Source organism: Mustelus asterias, chromosome 13, assembly GCF_964213995.1.
Source record: "Mustelus asterias chromosome 13, sMusAst1.hap1.1, whole genome shotgun sequence".
NCBI classification, from domain to species: domain Eukaryota; kingdom Metazoa; phylum Chordata; class Chondrichthyes; order Carcharhiniformes; family Triakidae; genus Mustelus; species Mustelus asterias.
Window position 1 is genome coordinate 75,229,531 of NC_135813.1, and position 22,096 is coordinate 75,251,626.

The 22,096-nt window shown below is 43.5% G+C and overlaps 1 non-coding gene across 1 annotated transcript; it reads right to left on the reverse strand.

Annotated features, from left to right (window-relative positions):
- Positions 1–8,276: 8,276 nt before the first annotated feature.
- Positions 8,277–8,358, reverse strand: trnas-aga (transfer RNA serine (anticodon AGA)). The gene has a single exon. It is a non-coding gene; the product is annotated as a tRNA-Ser (tRNA).
- Positions 8,359–22,096: the final 13,738 nt, after the last annotated feature.

The following is a 22,096-nucleotide window of genomic DNA, read 5'->3' on the forward strand; positions in this document are numbered from 1 at the left end:
TCAATGCAGACCCCAGGCAGCTCCAGCCATCAGAAGTTTCAGCTCAATGTTCAAGTGCAGGTAAGTGCACATTAAGCTCTTGTCATTCCAGCTGACTATCTCTTTCCGTTACTCGTCGAAAACTAAGGCCTTGGGTGTACTTATACCACACTGACTGGGGCGGAGGGGAGGGGGTGGTTGGGGGAGTTTGGGGGTGGATTCAAGAAAGTAGTTCATCACAAACTTCTCAAAAACAATTTGAAATGAATAACAAATGTTGGTCTTACTAGCAGCACTCGTATCCCATGAAAGAATCTCTTAAAAAATTAGCAAAAGGTAAATTTAGTCAATTTAATTCATAGAATCATAGAACCCCTACAGTGCAGAAAGCCATTTAGCCCATCGAGCCTGCATTGACAACAATCCAATCCAGACTCTATCTCCATAACACTATGTATTTATCCTACTAAAACCCCTGACACTAAGGAGCAATGTAGCATGGCCAATCAACCTAACCCGCACACTTTTGGAGTGTGGGAGGAAACTGGAGCAGCTGGAGGAAACCCATGCAGACATGAGGGGAACATGCAAACTCCACACACAGTCACCCAAGGCCAGAATTGAACCTGGGTCCCCTGGCGCTGTGAGGCAGCAGTGCTAACCTCTGTGCCACCGTGCCGCCTCCTAATTATAAATATATTCTATATTCATAAGACATCTCTCCAAATGAACTGAATATTATTTTCCTGGTTAATTTGGTTATAATTTAGCGTGAAATATTGAGACAAGGGATTACAATTAAGCTGGGAAGTAACAACGAAAGCTTTTAATTCTAAGGAAGTTTGGAATTGTGAACAATTACTTTATTTAAAACTAGACATTGCAATTCATATCAATTGATATGAATGGCTGAATAGGATATTATTGCACGCTATGAGAAATGGAAGGCTTTTTGGAGAATTGTTGAGCAGAGTGTTAAAGAAATAATGCATTATGGTGAAAAGCGAATAATGGAGCAACCCAGGCATTCCAGATAACTAGATCATAAGTTCTTGAATACCAGCCTGAAATGACATTTGAGTTTGACTACTCTCCCTGGGTGAATTTTGTTGGTTTTCATTGGAGTGATTAAGATCAAACTACACTCCTGCTCAGGGAAGGAAAAGAAAAATAGATAGATTTAGTTCTTTTCTTTGCATATCGGCCCTCGACTGAGACTAACAAAACCCAGTATTACACACAAACTGATTATTAAAGGTCACAATCTCAATATATCACTCTCTCACTTACAGGCCAAGTATAAAAGGTAATAATGGAATGTTAAGACCAAACTTTCACCACCGAAGCAAGTAGCCTAGCTGGAAAATTTCCTAATTTAGTAGACCCACCTTTGTTAAATGTCCTTGTTAGTTCCAATTTTCATTATAGTGGGCAGCGGGGTGGGGGGTGCAGGGCAGGTTTGAGTTGGACCTGCTGTTTGGAAAACAAAGGCAGTTTTAAGGGATTTATATTTGTATTGGTAGACATTAGAAACAAGATATAGTTTTAAGTGGGCTTAACTTAGTGTTTCTGTGTAAGGAAGGATAAACCTATGGTTAGATTCCTGCTAGACAAAGGTGTTTGCATATGTAGGGATTGACTCAGCTCCAACTGTGCTCCTATTGTGCTTAGAGAGAGTTACAGTGTGAATAATAAATAAAAACTAGCAGATCCATGTGGTCATTGCTTAGCAACTAGGGGCTCTTTTAAGGTAGAAAGGGTTTTTGAATTTAGTTTAAGGTCAATTTGTTTCCAGTTGGAGATAGGAAACCGGGGAGTGAACATCCATCAACTCTGCCAGGAGAAGGAGATGGATGGATCATTCACACCCTCCTAAGGCAATTGTCTTGAGCTTCTATTCTGATCCCAGATCAAAAACAGCTAATCCTTTAATAGCTTCTTTAAATTGCTAATTAAACTGTAAGCTCAGAACCCCTTGCTGAGATACTTGTAGATTTTGAAACTCCAGACAGTTCCTCTGGGAAATTACATCAAAGAACCCTATTGAAATTGCATGACCACTAATCTATACCATATGGCCTTTCAATCAAAGTTGTCCACTAGAGGTTTTTTTGTAATTTTCACTGACAGTTTCTGTCGATTTTTGATATTTATAGAGTGTGGAATTCAGAAAAACTTTAGACCATGATTTTGACCAGAACGTATCTGCCCTTCAACAGTATTTAGATCTGCTCCATCAATTTGTGATTTCAACACTGTGGATTAAGGATCCTACAATAGCCAAAATGGGAACTCAGCACAAAGTTCAAATTGGCCTGCTGATTTTAGCTTGCCCTGTTTTGTGAGTCATGCCCCACCCCCTTTCCCTTGCTGGCAAAAATTAACCTGTTGAAAATGTGGACAGGACCTCCAAATCCAGGTCCCAATGACTTTTTAAAGATCTGTGGAGTCTTTCCAACCCTGCAAAAATACAGCCCTTAAGTCTTTCTAAATGTGCTGAAATTTAGAGGAGAAGAAGTTTTGCTACAGCTGCACAAAGCCATGCTTTGTGAGACCACATCTGGAGAACAGTGTTACAGTTCTGGGCAATGCAGCTTGGAAAGAATACCCATTGGCCTTGGAAGAAGTGCAATGTGATGCGCTATCAATAAGGCGAAAGACTACCGGTGTGCCAATACAAGTGTAGGCTTTTATTCACAACAGAATCAGGAGCACATCCCAACAAATAACCGACCTGGACTGAACAAGGGGGAGGAGACAGCCACCTTTATACTAGGTGCCGAGGGGAGGAGCCAAACTGGGAGGGGATGTGTCCAGGTATGACAAACACACAACGGTGGTCCATATAGGACAAAGGCACAACTGAGGTCCACCACACAATGCAGATTGATCAACATGGTATCAGGGCTCAAAGAGTTAGATTTTGAGGCTAGGCGTGTGTTCCCTGGAATGTTAAGGTTAAAGTAAGATTTGAATGAAATTTTTGGAGATTTTGAAAGATGGAGAGAATTTCTTTTCCATTGCAAGGGGAGTATAGAACAAGGATGTATAACCGTAAGATCAGAGTTAAACCATTCAGGACTGAACTTGCACACAAAGGGGCAGAGCAATGTGGAATGCTCTCCCACAAAAGGCAATCGATCTAGCTCAATTAAAAATTTAAAATCAGAGATTGCTAGTTCTTTGCCAGGCAAGAATATAAATGTTCACCCCAGTCCAACACCGGCATCTCCACATCAAGAATATAAAGGGACATTGAGTCAAGAAAAGTGGATGGATTTAAAATACAATGAAGTTATGATCCCATTGAATGGCAGCACAGAATCTCGGGTATCCAAATTCAATAACATCACAGCTGGTGTGCAAATTAGATAGCACGATTGTTCAAAAGCTCAGGGTCATATTATGTAGCAAATCTGATGCAGTGTGTAGTTGAAGAGCGAGGTGAACTTCTGTTCTGATCCCAGATCAAACACAACCAATCCTTTAATAGCTTCTTTAAATTGTCAATTGAAGTGTGAACTCAGAACTCCTTGCTGAGATACTTGTAGCTTTTGAAACTCCAGACAGTTCCTTGGGGAAATTACATGAAAGAATTCTATTGAAACTGCATGACCACTAGCCTAAACCAGATGGCCTGTCAATGGAGAGCATTTTGTTGTAATTTTCACTGACAGTTTCTGCCCGTCTTTTGATGTTTATGTTCCAAATACAAACATTAAAAACAGAAGAGTATTTTGTTGTTTGAAAGTTAAATTGCACCTTTGACAGCAATAACACTTCATTCGCACAGTGAAATATGAATGTGCCAACAGACTATGAATATTCTTGGCGCTTTATTTAAATAGAACTAGGTAATGGGCAATTGCTTCAGCCAATGGTGGCTGCAGCAAATCAGTTCCAAGGATTAATTATTGCTATTATAATAGAATATTGCATTTCCAGTAACTCAGTAAGTATTCCGAGATGTTCAGCACACTGATATCACACAGTTTTTGCCTGACATCGTTTCTCAATCACAGGCTAAAATGAGAGACAACCTCCAGGGCTCAAACTCTGGATATTACTCATAAGGCATACGCACTCCTCCAATTAACTTTTTAGTTACATCAGAGATATTTTCCTTTCCTGAGGACAGCGCATGCAACAATTTAAAACCCAGTGAAATATTGCCAATCCATTTTTTTTTCAAAAGCCCAAATAAGGATCAGGATGAGGAAGCTGCAAATTGTGATAAACACAAGAGCATTTTTCTGTTGATTACATGACCCCAAAAAGTCTTAAACATTTTCCAACCAATTCAATCTTTTAGGCTAATAAACAAATTCTGTGCAATTTAAGGATCAATTCAATAACATAACTTAAACACCCAAGGTGAGCATTATTTAAGCGATAATTTAAATATTGTTTCTTTCTTCTAAGTTTGACCTAATTACAATCCCAAGTGCAACGATAGAATACTCTATGTAGAATATAGAATAGGGGTGTCACAGTGATTATCACTGCTGCCTCACAGCGCCAGGAACCCGGATTTCATTCCGGCCTCGAGTCACTGTGTGGAGTTCGCACGCTCTCCCTGTATCTGTGTGGGTTTCCTCCAGAAACTCAGGTTTCCTCCCACAGTCCAAAGATGTGCAAGTTAGGTTGATTGGCCGTGCCCCTTAGCGTCAGGATGATTAGCAGGGTAAATACGTCAAGTTACGGGGATAGGTCCCGGATGGGATTATTGTCGGTGCAGTCTCAATGGGCCGAATGGCCTCCTTCTGCACTGTAGGGATTCTATGATTCTATGATTCAGTTCCAGATTGGTTTTCTAAATAAAGTATCTTCAAACTCATCCTGTTATTAATAAAACTAGCCAAAAATGAGGGTTTTTGGGAAATATTCTTCTGTCATTAAGTCACGGAAGCTGGAAAGGAGATTATCTGTGGATATTCCACCACGACCTGCAGTCCTATGGCCCGATATATCCCACATGCTACCATTATCAATAAGCCAGGACAACCGCCCAGGTTCAGTGAGGAGTGTAGGAATAATGCCAGGCGAACGTGAAAAAGAGGTGCCAACCTGGTGAAGCTACACCACAAAACTTCATGCATACTAAACAGTGGGAGCAACATACCATAGACAGAGCAAAGTTATTGTTGGAATGCAGCCTTTGCTCTAACCAGTATCTTCAGTCTTTTCTTGATATGACCTGGAATGAATCAAATTGGTTGAAGATTGGCATCTGTGATGCTAGGGATTTTAGGAGGAGCTGAGATGGATCATTCACTCGGCTCTTATGGCTGAAGATGGTTGCAAATGCTACATTAATGGATGGGAGCCTCCATTTTGTGGAGCCTCTTTCCCCCCATTGGTTGTTTAATTGTTCCCCACCATTCAGGACTGGATGTGGCAGCACTGTGGAGCTTTGAGCTGATCCATTTGTTTTGAGATCACTTGGCTCTGTCTATCACATCTGTTGCTGCTATTTAGCACGTGCATAGTTCTGTTTTGTAGCTTCACCAGCTTGGCATTTGATTCTTAGATATGCCTGGTGCTGCTCGTGGCATGCCCTCCTGCACTCTTCATTGAACAGGGGCTAGTATCCCACCTTGGTGGTAATGGTAGAGTGAGAGATGTGTTGGGCATGAGGTTACAGATTGGTCATTTTACTGTTGGTGCTGACCACCTGGCAATATAATGGCCTTGGGATCACACTGAATGACTCCCCCAAACCCCCCCCACAACTTGTGCTACCTCTCAGTGGCCCTAATGCAGTGATCCCATGGGAATAGCCAAGAGGCTAGAACTTCTGATGGGCAAATTCCCTGCTCCCCCAATCCTGGAAAAAGCCTCTGAGTTAGAGTTTGGATAGTTCCAACTTACTTATCTGGATAATTATCCAGGAAATGTTAGACTGAAATTCCTAGTCTAACTCCAGGGTAACTAAATAACTGAAACCCCCAACAAATGCCCTAATACCTGACTACCCCTTCTGCCCCCACTTCCCCAGCCCAATCAGATTACCCCCACCACCCGACTTCCCTGATCCCCAATTCCCACTGGCCCAACCTGACCCGACCTCACCATCCAACCGTTCACATGACCCCAACTCCTCGACTCAACCAGGCCTGACCTCACCACCTGACTCACCAATGAAATGTACCGCACCACCCCCCCCTCCCCCCAATTCCCTGAATCCTCCCCAACCCAGCCAGTTCTGACCTTTGGGAGATATATGGCTCCGTTCAGGATTGTTAAAAGTGAACATGATTATGCACGTTTTACACACAAACTCATTGAAAATGTCAAGCTGCAACTGAACTGTCAAAGGACTGTCCAGCTGTCTAAGAATTGTCAAATAACTGCCAAATAACTGCCAAAGAACTGTCAAGCTGTCAAGAAACAGTCAAAAATGTCAACAAATTGTCAAGGGTGTCAAGGAGCTGTCAAGGTATATTACATGAGTTGGCATAGAGTGGGTGGGGGTCATGGGTTAGCATGAGTTGACACTAAGTTGGCAGAAGGCTTCTAAAGAGCCATGTGGATATCAGGGAAATAGGTTGTATATGGGGCCAATGGGGTGGGTAGTGGGGCATGAATTGGCATAGGGGTTATGAGAAGCCATGGTGCATAAGTGAGGGAAATGAGGTACCAGATGTTGACACAGATAGGACATGGAGAATGTGTGCGGATGGATTTTCTTTTGTTATTCTTTTCTTTGTTTATTCAAAAACATTGCCAGAGGACAAAAGCAGGCATCCCTCCCAGCTTGCCTCTGCACCGGGCACCCTTTGCCTGACTTCCAATCCAGCCCTCTCCCAGATGAAAATCTGCCCTGCTGGTGGCCATTTTTAAAGATCAGGTTCACAAGGCTGGGAATTCTCCCATCACTGCGCACCTGACCTTTGAACAGCCATCTGGGCCTCTGGCTGTCTGTAACTTCAGGAAGTCCCATCAAACAGTTTTATTTTAGGTATGTTGTAGTCAGAGATGCCATTTAGAAACATCTTTGTACATGCAAATAAATAAACCTCCATTCCCTTGAGCTATTATGCTCTCCTGTCAGATCCAAATCTGTCTTTTACCAGCACTTGGGTCTTTGCAATAACTCAACCCGTCAGTTTAGTTTCATATAGCTTACTTTGCTTAAGTCACAGGCATGGTGGCACAGTGGTTAGCACTGCTGCCCCACAGAGCCTGGTCTTTAGATAATCTGTGAAGAGATCCCTGGGGGTCCACCAACCCATTTGATTGTTGTATTGCTTAACTCACCAGCACATTTATTTGTCTGCAATAATAGCTTAATATTCCCCTGTTACCTTTGGTACTGTCTTTTGGAACAGAGAGCAGGCTGCTCCATCCCTTCTTTTCCCCTTCACCTTACCCCCATCCCACCTCACTCACTGCCACCCCCACACCCTATCATCCCATGGGAATGCGCCAGTATTTGGAACAATTTATTTCATAGGGAAAAGCACTCAACGTGAATCAGGCCAAAATGGGGTTGATACCAATCTCCTTATTGCCTCACGTGGGCTATAATGCAATAGAGAATTCAGAGGACATTTATTCTGCCAGATTGCTGCTGAGTTTGCGCTATTTATTTCCACATTCAATTTTGATTTTAAATAAAAGTTTCCGCTTGAGCAATTAGTGTGGCCTTCATAGAAATATTTAAATTAAGGTCAGTCTCATCATTAAAATGTGCACCTAATTTCCCAACACTCCAGCGTGCATTGTTGCACACAGTCCTTTACATCCTGCTACAATGGATGCCCAGATTTGCTAGACAATGAGTTTATAGGGACATACGTTTGAAGAGCTCAAGACAGTGATCAAGTGGACAATTTTCAGGACATTTCTGAGCTACTTCATTTGCGCTTTGTCTTTACCTTCCACAACACGACTTCACCCTCTCCCTTCACCTCAATCTTTTGAATCTTCCCATAAACTCCGGGTCTACGAATTAGGAAATTAGATTAAAAGGTGTGATGGTACCGTTTTTAAGTTCATTTTATTAGTGTCACAGTAGGTTTACATTAATACTGCAATGAAGTTACTGTGAAAATCCCCTAGTCGCCACACTTCGGCACCTGTTCGTCGGGTACACCGAGGGAGAATTTAGCATGGCCAATGCACCTAACTACCATGTGTTTCGAACTGTGGGACGAAATCGGAGCACCCGGAGGAAATCCACGCAGACACGGGGAAAATGTGCAGACTCTGCACAGTGACCCAAGCCGGGAATCAAACACAGTGAAACAACAGTGCTAATCACTGTGCCACAGTGCCACCCTTAAAGGTACATATGTAGTCGGCAGGATCCAAACCTGCATGGGGAGACCCCAATGGATTTCTAGTCCATTGCCTTAAACACTCAGCCACGACTACAGCAGCTACATAAGTAATGGAAAACAGCTAAAGAAATCATCATTCTCAATGAATATCAATTCCCTTTAGAATTAAAAGGAACACCGCCCTCTGCAGACCAACCCCATTCAGGTAGAAAGAAAGACTTACATTTAGGACAATGTAGGATAGGATCCCCCAGAGCACTCATAGCCAATAAAGTATGTTTGCGGTGTGGCAGCTATTGGAATGTGGGAACGTAGGAGGAGTAGAAGATTATTCGGTCCATCGAGCCTGCTTCAACATTCAATTGGGGCATTTTCACTATGAGGTTATTAATTAATCTTATCTTATTGCACAATACCAGGTCAATGTAGCCTGCTATCTGGTTGGCTCCAGAAGCAACCGATCTAAGAAATTGTTCCAATAGCATTTTATGAATTTATCATCTATGCTACTTTTGTCTGTTTTAGTATTCCAGTCTTTAAGCAGATTAAACTCCTCCATGATAATCACTGTACCTTTCTGATAAGCTTCTTTGTTAAAACGTCCTATCGTGTGATTATTATTATAGGCCTGCACACCACTCTCACATGTAACTTTCTGCCTTTACCATTCCACATCTCTACCCAAACTGCTTCTATATCCAAGTCTCCTGAACTTAGGTCAGCCTTCTCTATTGTATTAATGTCATCTTAAATTAACAGAACCTCCACCTTTTCAGAAATACCTATCCTACCTAAAAGTCACATACCTTTAATATTTAGGTCCTAATCTATGCCATCCTGTAGCAATGTCTATTATATCATACACTATTAGCCTCTATTTGCACAATCAGTTCAGCTGTTTTATTTCAAATGCTACATGCATCCTGATGCACAGCCTTAGGTTATGTCCTTTTATTATTATTACCACTTTATTGATACTAATTTATTTCAATTCCTCATTTTCACAACCCCCTTGACTCCCTAGAATTTCTGGGAGAGTTTCTATACCTCCCTCCGTAAATGCAGACAGGAATAATTGTTTAGTTTTTTTCTGCAATTTCCCTATTCTCACCTGTAATGGACATACACTTGTTTTTGCTCATTGTTTCTATTTCACATACCTAAAGAGGCTTTTACGGTCCTCCTTTATGTTTTCCACTAACTTGTATTCATATCCCCTTTTACCTGATCACTTTTGATCCTCCTTTGCTGGATTCTAAATTGCTCCCAATCTTTGACCTTACCACTTTTTCTGGCAACATTATAAACCACTTCCTTTGATCTGATGCAATTTTTACTTATTTTCTTAGCCATAGCTTTAGTGTTGGTTTTTTTAGAATATATATATTTGTTGTAGACCATTTAATACTTGCTTAAATATTGGCCTTAGTCATTTGCCTATCTACCACCACATTTTTAGTGTATTTTCCCAATCCACCATAGCCAATTTGCCCCCCATTCCTTTGATTAGATTTGTTCAGATTTAAGACCCTACTTTCGGAATGAACCAAATCACTTTCAAGCTTAATGTTCATCATATTATGGTCACTATTTCTTAAAGCCTCCCTTTTAATTAGCCCTTTTCCTTACATAATACTAAATCTAAAATAGCCTAGTTAGTTCTCCAGCATACTGCTCCACCTCGTACACACTCCAGGAATTCATCCTCCACAGCATTAGTGTTAATTAGGTTTACTCAGTCTACTTGCCAATTAAAGCCACTCATTATTATTGTATTACTCAGGTACATACAGTTCTAATTTCTTGATTTATACTGTGCCCATTAGAGTCTGGTGGCCTATAAACAACTCCCATCAATGGTTGCTGCTCCTTCCTGTTTCTTAACTCCACCCAAACTGATTCAACATCAGGATCCACTCATTAAAGTACTGATCTCGTCCCCATGATCATCTGGGAGGAGATGGTGGCATAGTAGTAACATCACTGGACGAGCAATCCAAAGGCTCAAGTTAATGCTCTGAGGACATGGGTTCAAATTCCAGCTGCCGCTGGTGGACTTTGAATTCAATTAGTAAAACCTGGAATTGTAAACTAGTCCCAGTTGTCATAAAAACCCATCGGGTTCACTCATGTCCTTTAAGGAAGGAAATTTGCTAGTCTTGCCTGGTCTGGCCTACATGTGATTTCACACTCACAGCAATAGGTTGACTCTTAATTTCCCTCTGAAATGACCTTAGAAGCCACTCAATTCATGGGAAAATAAGAATGCAGACCCCGCCAGTGACACCCGCATCCTGTGGATGAAAAGGAAAACAGTGTTAACCCATCTCCTTTTCTTTTTTGCCTATCCTTCCCATATGATGAATATACTTGAATATTCAGTTCCCAATCATGAACATCCGGTGAAATCACAAAACCATAAGACATAGGGGCAGAATTAGGCCACTCGGCCCATCGAGTCTGCTCCACCATTCAATCATGGCTGATATTTTTCTCATCCCCATTCTCCTGCCTTTTCCCCATGACCCCTAATTACATGGTAACCACATCTCTGTAATGGTAATTAAATCATATCATTTTTACCTTCAAATCATTTACCTTGTTACGAATGCTCTTTGCCCTAATCGTCTTTTCATTTATTCATTCGTCGGACATGGGCTTCGCTGAATGGCCAGCATTTATTGTTCATCCTTGGTTGCCCGAGGGCAGTTGAGAGTCATTCACATTGCTGTGGCTCTGGAGTCACATGTAGGCCTGTCCAGGTAAGGGCGGCAGATTTCCTTCCCTAAAGGGCATTAGTGAGCCAGATGGGTTTTTCCGACAATCGACAATGGTTTCATGGTCATCAGTAGATTCTTAATTCCAAATATTCTTTATTGAATTCAAATTCCACCATCTGCTGTGGCGGGATTCGAACCCGGGTCCCCAGAAAATTAGTTGCGTTTCTGAACTGATAGTCCAGCGATAATGCCACAAGGCTATCACCTCCGTGAACGTACGATCCACATAGTCCTGTGCCTCATGGTCACACCATAATGACTCCAGCTGCCACTCGAGTTCTGAAATCCAGATCTCAAGTTCCTGCAGCTGGTGAAACTTTGTGCAGATGTGTTTGTCTAGGAAACATGGTGTGCCCAGCACTTCCCACATTCCACAGGAGGCACATTCCATTCAGCCGAACGGCCCTCCATGCTTTAACTTTACAAACAATTTGTTATAAGTATAATAAATAGAATAATTTACCAGTTATTCACCATTCAGCTCCTTCCTCTGTACTAAAGAAAGAACCTAAATGAGGTAGAAAAAGACAAAAAACAATATGCCAATTTGTAAACTGCAAAGTCCTACGAACAGCAATGAGATAATAACTGGATGATCTGTTTTGTGATATTGGTTGAGGGATACAAATTGGCCACAACGTCAGTGAGCCAGCCCTTTCTGTCCTTCAAAATAGCGGCATTGGAATTCTTATGTGTCCATCTGAGAGGGCTGACAAGGCCTTGGTTTATCGTCCCATCCAGAAGATCTTCTGACATTGCAGTTTTCCCCCTGCACTGGATGTCAGCTTAGATTTTGTGTTCCAACCTCTGGAAACATAGAAACATAGAAAACTGGAGCAGATGTAGGCCATTCGGCCCTTCGAGCCTGAGTGGGACTTGAACCAATCTAAGAGGCAAGACCACGGCTACTGAACCTTTAAATTGCAATGTTCATCATAGATGTGATAGTCTTGCCTTTGGATCATAAATAACAGGATGTCCCAGGTAAGAGCTGCCAATCTGAAAATTGCACAATGGTAGAACTCAGAAAGATGATGTACAATTTTAAAAGGAATGTAAAATTTTAATTTAAGGGCCAATTTAATCGGTGCACCTTCTTTGCAAGAGAGGCAAGTAACTGAAAAAGGTGACGTGAAAATATAAGCTGAGCACATTGACAACTTACTATTTCTCACAAAATGTCCTAATAAGCAGTAATAAGTACTACCTCTTCAATATAAATGGTATTACACTTCAATAACATGGAGATTAGTGGAACAAGTATCTACACCGAGAGCCGTGATCAACCGAATGGTAAATAATTCTGAAAACAGAATAAGCCCGCCTAATAATTCAAGTTTAAAATTAAGGTAAGAGTGATGTGAGGCCTTTGAGTCTAATTTCAGAATTCAAAAGCTTAAAAATGAGTAGATGTTTCCATGTTTGACGACACAATTAGTAACCCCTGATTTAATTTGAGGAGTATAGGTACCCATTATATAAAATTGGTCTCAGACTTAATGGACAAGACTTTGACTGGAACCTTCGGCTGTTCAGTGGGATCTTCTGGTCCTGCCGATGACACACCCCTGCCCCATGTTTCCCGTGGCGTGGGGTGTAGTCACCGGGGAGGCCAGAGAATCCCTTGCTTTTTGTTCAGTGGTGAATCAATAGTGCTTGCTGTTGACCTTGAAGAAAGCTAACCCCCAAAAAAACAAGTGATTCTTGTAGCATGGATATATCCCTTTCATTGACGTCAATTTGGATCTGGTGCCAAGTCCTGGTTGTTCTTGAGGCTTGAAGTAGTGGTGTTGTCATCAGATGGAATAAACAGTCAATCACATTGAAATATTCTCACAGATATAAGAACATGAGGGGCCTTGACAAGATTGATGTGAAGAGGATGTTTCCTCTTGTAGGAGTATCTAGAATGAGGGGGTCACTGTTTAAAAATTAAGGGTTGTCTATTTAAGACAGACAAGAAGAGAATTTTTTTCTTCAAAGGGTTGTGATTCTTTGGAACTCTCTTAGAATCATAGAATCCCTACAGTGCAGAAGGAGGCCATTTGGCCCAACAAGCCTGCATCAAATACAATCCCACCCAGGCCCTATCCCCAAAACCCCAAGTATTTACCCTTCTAATCCTCCTTTCATGAATGGTCAATTGAACATAGCCAATCAACCTAAGCTGCAAGTCTTTGGACTGTGGGAGGGGAAACCGGAACACCCAGAGGAAACCCACACAGACACGGGGAGAATGTGCAGACTCCACACAGACAGAAAAGGTGATGGAAACAGAGGCTGGAATCTTACTACCGTTCACGCTGGCGGGATTTTCCCATCCCGCCGCAGTGAACGGAGATTTGGCTGGCCGCCGAATTATCTGCCTTCGCTGCAGCGGGATCGTGGCGTGAACGGCCGGCCGGTAAGATCGTGCCCTATGTCTTTGAATATTTTTAAAGCAGAGGTAGATAGATTCTTGACCAACAAGGGGATGGAAGGTTACCAGGTGTAGGCGGGAATGTGGAGTTGAGGTTACAATCAGATCAATCACGATTTTTTGAATAGCAGGATTGATGGGCTGAGTGGCCTACTCCTTCTCCCAATTCATATATTCATATGGACATCAAACCGGGAAGGAAAAACCATCAAATCCCTTTGCTTTTAACTTAAAAAATTCGTAAGTAATGTAATAAATGATTGGGACTGATGCATTGGAATAATGTTGAAGTTAAAATGGGTGGCACTGCTGCCTCACAATGCCAGGGACCCAGGTTCGATTCCCAGCTTGGGTCACTGTCTGTGTGGAGTTTGCACATTCTCCCCGTGTCTGCATGGGTTTTCTCCGGGTGCTCCGGTTTACTCCCAAAGTCCAAAGATGTGCGCGTTAGGTTGGTTGGCCATGCTAAATTGACCCTAGTGTCAGGGGGATTAGCAGAGCAAATATGTGGGGTTAGGAGAACAGGGCCTGGGTGGGATTGTGGTTTGTGTAGACTCGATGGGCCAAATGGCCTCCTTCTGTACTGTAGAGATTCTATGATAAAGCCTTTTAAAAAAATATGTTGTCTTAGAAAATGTGGGATTTATTATCATAATAAAGAAAGTTGACATTGAGCAAATATAAAATAATTCTTTCAGGGACAGTGAGAGTGTTTAGCAGTAATTATAAATTCCATAGACCATTAAAAACCTGTTACACCTCATTCAACAGGATGTAACTGTTTCCAGGATTTCTACAGCGAGGATAAAAGCGAATGAGTGGAAGTGTTTGTCAGTTCAATGGTTTCCAATTGATTGCAATCTGGGGAGCCACAAAAGCACACCCTCTGGAGATGTCTAGAATCACTAACAGCAGCTCTAATTTCCACATTCATGTTGTTGTCAGTTTCTGAGAGCAATACGGTGCGAGTCGACAATTTCGCCTTCATTGCTATCACTAAATCCAAACCGATGGAATTCTAATGCAGCTTGAATTTGGCAAGTTGAAAGTCTTTGATTTATTCTGAGCACCTACCTTCAAACAATGCCAAGGAGAAAAGAGGGGCATTTATATCCCACCTTTTACATCCTCAAGTACTGAATCGCTTCATAACCAATTAACCACCTTTTGAAATGCTGCCTCTGCTTTTTTTCATAGGCAAACACACAAACATGTTAAGGTCCCACAACCAGCAATGAGATGAATAAGTAGTTAATCTGTGTTGATGATTTTGGTTCAGGGATGGATGATTTAAAGTTTAAAGTTTATTTATTAGTGTCACAAGTAGGCTTATATTAACATTGCAATGAAGTTACTGTGAAAATCCCCTCGTATTCACACTCTGGTGCCTGTTCGGACACACTGAGGGAGAATTTAGCATGGCCAATGCACCTACCCAGCACTCTTTCAGACTATGGGAGGAAACCGCAGCACCTGAGAAAACCCACGCAGACACAAGGAGAACGTGCAGCCTCTGCACAGACAGTGACCCAAGCCAGGAACTGAACCCATGTCCTTGGGGTTCTGAGGCAACAGTGCTATCCACCGTGCCGCCCTATAGCCAGGTCATTGGCTGAATCCTCTCTTCCTTTTCAAAAAATGCCATGGGACTATTTATTTACATCTCTATAGTTTAATATCTCACCCAAAATACTCGACCTTTGACAATGCAGTTCTCCTTCAGCACTGCACTAATCGCTCTAGATTCTGTGCTATGACTTCAGCCCGAAACCTTCTTCCCAGCTTCCTAGGCATCCACTATTCATGATGTGGACTTTATCAGTATTGGGCAGATAAAATGCAACATACGTGATCACTTTGATGAACACCTCTGTTCAGTTCACAAGCATGATCCTGAGTTTCCAGTCACTTGCCATTTGAATTATCTGTTCCCCCCCCCCCCACCCGCCTCCCCAAACAGCCTCTTACAAAGTTCCAATGGGTCTCAATGGAAGCTCAAGGAAAAGCACCTCATCTACAGATTTGGCACTTTACAACCCTGAGGACCATTAGCACACGCAGCAAAGTGCCTTTTTCCTGCACCATCCTTTCTTTTGTCAGTTTATCTCTTCTCTATTCTATCACTGGCAGTTTTTCTTTTCCTTTCCTCCCTTCCTTCTTTCTCTCCTTCTGTATTTGCTTAAAAACCTGTCACATTGATGCGCTATCAATAAGGCGAAAGACTACCGGTGTGCCAATACAAGTATAGGCTTTTATTCACACCAGAATCAGAAGCAGATCCCAACAAGTAACCGACCTGGACTGAACAAGGGGGAGGAGACAGCCACCTTTATACTCGGTGCCGAGGGGAGGAACCAAACCGGGAGGGGATGTGTCCAGGTATGACAAGCACACACAACGGTGGTCCATATAGGACAAAGGCACAACTGAGGTCCACCACACACATCTCCAACTTTTCCCAAATCAGATGCAATTCTTCAATCTGAAATGTTAATTCTGTCTCCTTCCCCATAGATGCTGCCAGATCTCCTGAGTACTTCCAGCATTTCCTATTTTTATTTCAGATTTCCTGCACTGCAGTTGGCGGTTAGCTTATGGATACATTCACCACAAATACATTATCCAAATATGGCAAATGTAACAACTGTTCGCAATCCAACTTTGTTTAAAAGGCAAGAATGAACATCATTCGAGGGATGCTGTGTCCACATCAAGGAAACAAACCCCAAGATGATACCCCCCCAGCTTTGTTTCTCCAAACCCACACACCCCAACCTTCTCACCACTGTCCCAACCCTCACCCGCCTCCAATCCCTTCCTATCCTAACAACCTGGGACTTACCTGGATCTGGACACCAATCTCGATCTTCACCGCCTCCCCTTGCAATCCCAGAAGCAACCACTGCTGAGTCCTGGCACTGCTGGGCCAACTGGAGTTGTCAGCCAACTAGTAGTTTGGCCCAGCATCCCTTGAGGATGTGACTTCCAGCCCACTGATTCACAGGGACTCTGACTTTCAGCTTGTTTAGTCTGCTCCTTTTGGGACCGACTATTTATTTGGGAGGGCGGAAATCTCCCTTTGTCTTGCTTTTGGGAATACATCTGTCCAGTGAGAGAAACACTATTCAACCATTATGGCAATGTCTCCAACCTGCCCATAGCTGAGATTTCAGCAGTGATAGACTCCTCTTTGAAGTGGTCTTCAGCCCAGTTGCAATGATTTCAATCCACCTTGAATCTGAATTTATGGCCTCAGAGAATGTGGATAAAAGTTTGAGAGCACTCACAGAACCTGATAGGCAATTAATTGAGTAAACGTTCGTACCACTTTGCTGCAAAATCACATTTGCCTCCTCCATTCCACCTTTCAATACCACACCTTATCTGGAGCAACGTGAGCAGAGTATCTTCGTAAAAGGCCAAAGAACACTGAACCATGCCAAAAGCCAAAGGTGTGCAGGTTAGGTTGATTGACCATGCTAAATTGCCCTTTAGTGTCAGGGGTTTAGCTGGGTAAATACATGGGTTTATGGGGTTAGGGTCTGGGTGAGATTGTTGTCAGTGCAGATGCAATGGGCCGAATGGCCTCCTTCTGCATTGTAGGATTCTATGATTCTAAGTCAAGTGCTGTTTGTGAGCTGTTAGTCTTTTCTTGTTAATTAAGGTTGAATAGAACACCAGTTCACATAATGTGCTCTTTATGTTTGAAATCTACATGGAGGGTGTGGACCTACTTATGTTTCAGGCAAAATAATTTTGCGCTCTTTATTCAGGTACAAGAATTCCAATGTCCTCAAGATGCAAATTTGTGGAAATACTGACTCCCAAAATGGTGGAAAGCCAGCAATTAAGCCATCTGCTCCAAAATGTCTTTGAGAAGTTGAAAGTAAAGGAGCATCCTCCTCTTACTTTGATGTTGAGAGCTCTTGGGAGTACATCAGTCCAGTTAGAGAAACACTATTCAACCATTATGGCAACGTCTCCGACCTGCCCATAGCTGAGATTTCAGCAGTGACAGACTCCTCTTTGAAGTGGGGCCAATTTTGCTGCACATCATATTGCCAAGGGTAGTGCATTTGCCTGTGTACCCTGCAATGTGGCACTCGGGACGAATGCTGCTGCTACCCTCAATGGCATTGCCCAAGTAAAACCCCAGGCGCTGTCAATCCTCTTTCAACTTCTTGCACAGGTTTTATCACATTTATTTAGAAGCTCCAAAATGCTGGAAGTTAACTTGGACCAACACAAGAGATAAAAATACCATCTATAAACCCTGGAGAAAATGTACCTTTAATTCATGCATACTCTGTGATGAAGGAGCTTTCAGCAATCTTGCAAAAAATGATCATACATGCAGTCCCTACAAAGCAGAAGGAGGCCATTTGGCCCATCGAGCTGCTTCGACAACAATCTCACCCAGGCACTATCCCCGTAATCCCACACATTTACCCTGCTAATCCCCCTGACACTAAGGGACATTTGAGCATGGCCAATCAACCTAACCCGTACATCTTTGCAGTGTGGGAGGAAACCAGAGCACCTGGAGGAAACCAATGCAGACATGGGGAGAATGTGCAAACTCCACACAGACAGTGACCCAAGCCGGGAATCGAACCCGGGTCCCTGGCGCTGTGAGGCAGCAGTGCTAACCACTGTGCCACCGTGCCATCCCCAGGTGATGCTCCAGGTCAGGCACAGGTATGTGGAGTTGCACGTTCACCCCATGTCTGCATGGGTTTCCTACAGGTGCTCTGATTTCCTCCCACAGTCCAAAGATGTGAGGGTTAGGTGCATTGGCCATGCTAAATTTCCCCTTAGTGTCCCGGGATGTGTAGGTTAGAGAGGTTAGCTCGATAAATGTGTGGGGTTGTGGGGATAGGGCCTGGGGTGGGATTGTTGTTGGTGCAGACTCGATGGACCAAATGGCCTCCTTCTGCACTGTAGGGATTCTATGATTCTATGTTAGACAAACTCCTTCCCAGCCTGCAAGGATTTTATTAATACTGTTCTGTTTGCTTCCTTCACCCCCCACCTTAATTGAGCTTTAAATTGTCTGGGACCACATTTGTGGTTTTACGGGTTGCCTTAATGTCACTAGGTTGGAGAGGGAGTTTAGAAAATAATCTATCAGCCAAATGTCCCCGCTGGAAAGTGGATACTGAGTCAAAACATAGAATGGCTTGACTGTGATTGCCACTGCAATTGAGTCGCTGGCAATCATTGTCTAAACTCACACACAAAGAAAATTGGGAAAAAATGCTAGTGTCTCATGAATTGTACTCCACCGTGAGTCAGCTTTTTCAGGAGTCGAGTGAAGGAAATGGAAGAGAGAAAGGATAACAATCAGGTCACAATTTCAGTAGCAAAAGAAAGCACCGCAGTTACTTTACATGCACACACATGCTCTGTTGCCACAATGCAAACAGAAAATAGTGTCATCATTATGCTCCATTATAAAATTTGGCAACACACACTGCATCACAAATTATCTTATTTGCACAATGTTGCTGTGCTATCAGAGAGTATGTAAAATCACAAGGAAAGAAACTGGGCTTGTAAGCATCCATTTTTCTTTTGGCACTACAAATATCCTTAGAGGTCCAAAATCATGTCCATAATCCACGTACTCATTAGTATAGAGCCAATTTACTGCACATTATATTGCTGAGGGTAATGTGTTTGCTGGAATTATGTAGAGCAAGCAGATCAAGACATGCTAAATTCTCCCTCAGTGTACCCAAACAGGAGCCGGAGTGTGGCGACCAGGGGATTTTCACAGTAACTTCATTGCAGTGTTGATGTAAGCCTACTTGTGATTAATAAGTCAACTTTCTTAAACTTTAAATCAGTCAGTATACAACAATAGCTAGAATGCTGATCTCGTTCTGGAGATCAGCATTCTAGCTATTGCCCTCTCTTAACCTCAGATAACAAAAGCACCTTCCACCAGCACTAAACAGATCAACTACTTACAGGTTAGTTGCTGCTTGATTTTCTTCTGGCCATTACTCCAACTCTACAAGTGTTTGGTGCTTACCAGAGTTGTTTAAAGCATCTGCAGGAAATGATGTGGCAGGTGTTGAAGCCTTGCTGACTTATATATAAAACTTTTGCTCCCAGATATGGATGCACAAATGGGTGCATAATTGGGGAATGAACAGAGGCCATGCAAAACAGAACAAGCTGCTGGAAGTGGGAGGAGAAACAAGCGAGAAAGGCTCTCAACAGGGTGTCAAATGTTCAGGGAAAAGTTCTATTACTGAATCTCAGTAAGGACCGATATGTAAGATGTCTGCACACAATGAGGAACAATATGTTCAACATCCTGGGGGTTACCACTGATCAGAGACTGAACTTGACCAACTATATAAATACTGTGGGTACAAGAGCAGATCAGAGGCTAGGAATTCTACAGAAAGTAACTTGCCTCCTAACTCCCCAAAGCCTGTCCACCATCTAGAAGGCAAATGACAAATGGAATAGGCATTGCACCTGGATGACAACACTCAAGAAGCTTGACATCATCCAGGACACAGCAACTCACTTGATTGACACCAAATCCTCTATCTTTAACATTCACTCCCTCCACCACCAACGCACAGCAGCAACAAGGTGCACTGCGGACCTCACCAAGGCTCCTCAGACAGCACCTTCCATCCCAAGACCTGTACCACCGAGATTGGCAAGGAGAGCAGATGTAATTAGAAGACCACTGCTTGTAAGTTCCCCTCCAAGTCACATACCATATTGAATTGGAACTATATCACCGTTGCTTCATTATTGCTGGGTTAAAATCCTGCAGCTCCCTTTGTAACAGCGCTGTAGCTGCATGTACACCATACGGATTGAAGTAGTTCAAGGAGCTGGCTCACCACCACCTTCTCGAGGGCAATTACAATGAGGCAAAAAATGCTGGCCTAGCCAACAGCGCCCGCATCCCATAAGCAGAGAATATGTGATGTTTGCATTTCACAGTGAGGAACAATATGTGAGATATCTGCACTTCAGTAAGGACATCCTCAATAAAATCTGCCACCTGCTGCAGCCTCAACTGTGACTGCAGAGCAGGGCAGGGATACCATTGCCAGTGACTGTGAAGGGGTGACCATGGAGATAAACATTTCTGCACTTGACTTTTTCTGGGTTGGGGCTGGACATATTTGCAACAACTCACGGTTTCCAGTCTACCCATAGGTAAGGTATGTCATTGAGGCTCTCTATTCAAAGGAGGCCAATTACGTTCCATCTTCTCTTGCCAGGGATAAGCAGACAGAGGGACAGCTTTGTGAGGATTGCAAGGTGCTATTGACTGCACACACGTCATTGTTCAGGCACCACATGTCAACTCTGGAACCAAAAGGGATGCAGCTCACTCAGTGGCTTTGAAGGACAACCTCAAGCAGCTCAGAAGACCTGGCTCCTGACTGCACAGTCACAGCATGGGTGGGACCAATCTGGACTGGCTGCTTGTCAGGCAATAACAAGGACACTGATGGAGTATTGGTGTGGGAGGACAAACTTTGCAACCTTGAGAGAGAACCTGCCTGGAGCCGCTATCACTCCCCCAAGGCAGCACCAAACCAATCCTAGCAAACTGTTAGACCGTAGGTGGCTGGATTGATCCTTCCAGTCCTATTGAGTGCTGTGGATTGAGGTTAGTGCTGGTGGCAGTAGCCCAGAAGGTGAGCTGGAAAGCTGGGGCAATCTCCAGCTTGGCCATTTCTGGGAGCCCAGACCTGTTTCTGTGCCCATCAAGAAATGAACTGACTGCTGTTGGGGGTTCCTGCCCCTTTAAGGGAAGACACCCCATCCACTTCCGACTGACAGCCAATTGGAGAGCTGGTAGCTCTTTAGTCCCAACAGCAACCTCGAGAGCAATGCCCACTGCTTGTGCTGTGCCCAGCCAGGAGAAGCAGCATGGGTGCCACACTGGAACTGAGGGGTGGGGCTCTCCGGGGCCTACCAGCCAGGGCCTGCTGATGGAACAGGGTTCATTGGTGAGAGCAGGGGATGTATTTCGGTGGGGGTGGCCCTTTCCACTGGGGCGCCCGATATGGGCTACAGTGTCCAGAGTACCTGAAGGGCCACAGGGCATCCCCTCCCCACTAGCGCACAGGGAGTCTGCCAATTTTTACTGGGCAGTCTCTCCACGTAGAGGAAGAACCTCCCCCCCCTCCAAAGGTAACAGTGGGATGAAGTACACAAGTGGCATTTAAACATCTCAATTGACCTCAAAGTGGTGGGAATGCTGCTCTCGACTTTCCCCACCACTGAAATTATTGCAGAAAATCAGGAAGATGATGGGCATTCAGTTGCTGCTTTCTCAAGTCGGCATATCCCCCCCACCTCCCTGCTGCATAACCCACTCCTGTAGGACAGATTAATCCCTGCCCTGTAATCCATAGACCGAACTTGCATGATTGCAGTCTGACCTCTCAGTGCAGCACTCAGGCATTGTGTGATGCTGCTTGTGCAGTGATGGAAGCTGCAGGCAGCATTAGCCATCATACGCTGCCTCACAGTCAGGTCCACAGGTATGTTAGTCGATTTGGCCACCACACTGGAAAGGATGGGCTCTAAGCTCTGCATAAAGTCCTGTGCCAAGTTGATGACGGACTCCTCCAAGCTCCTTG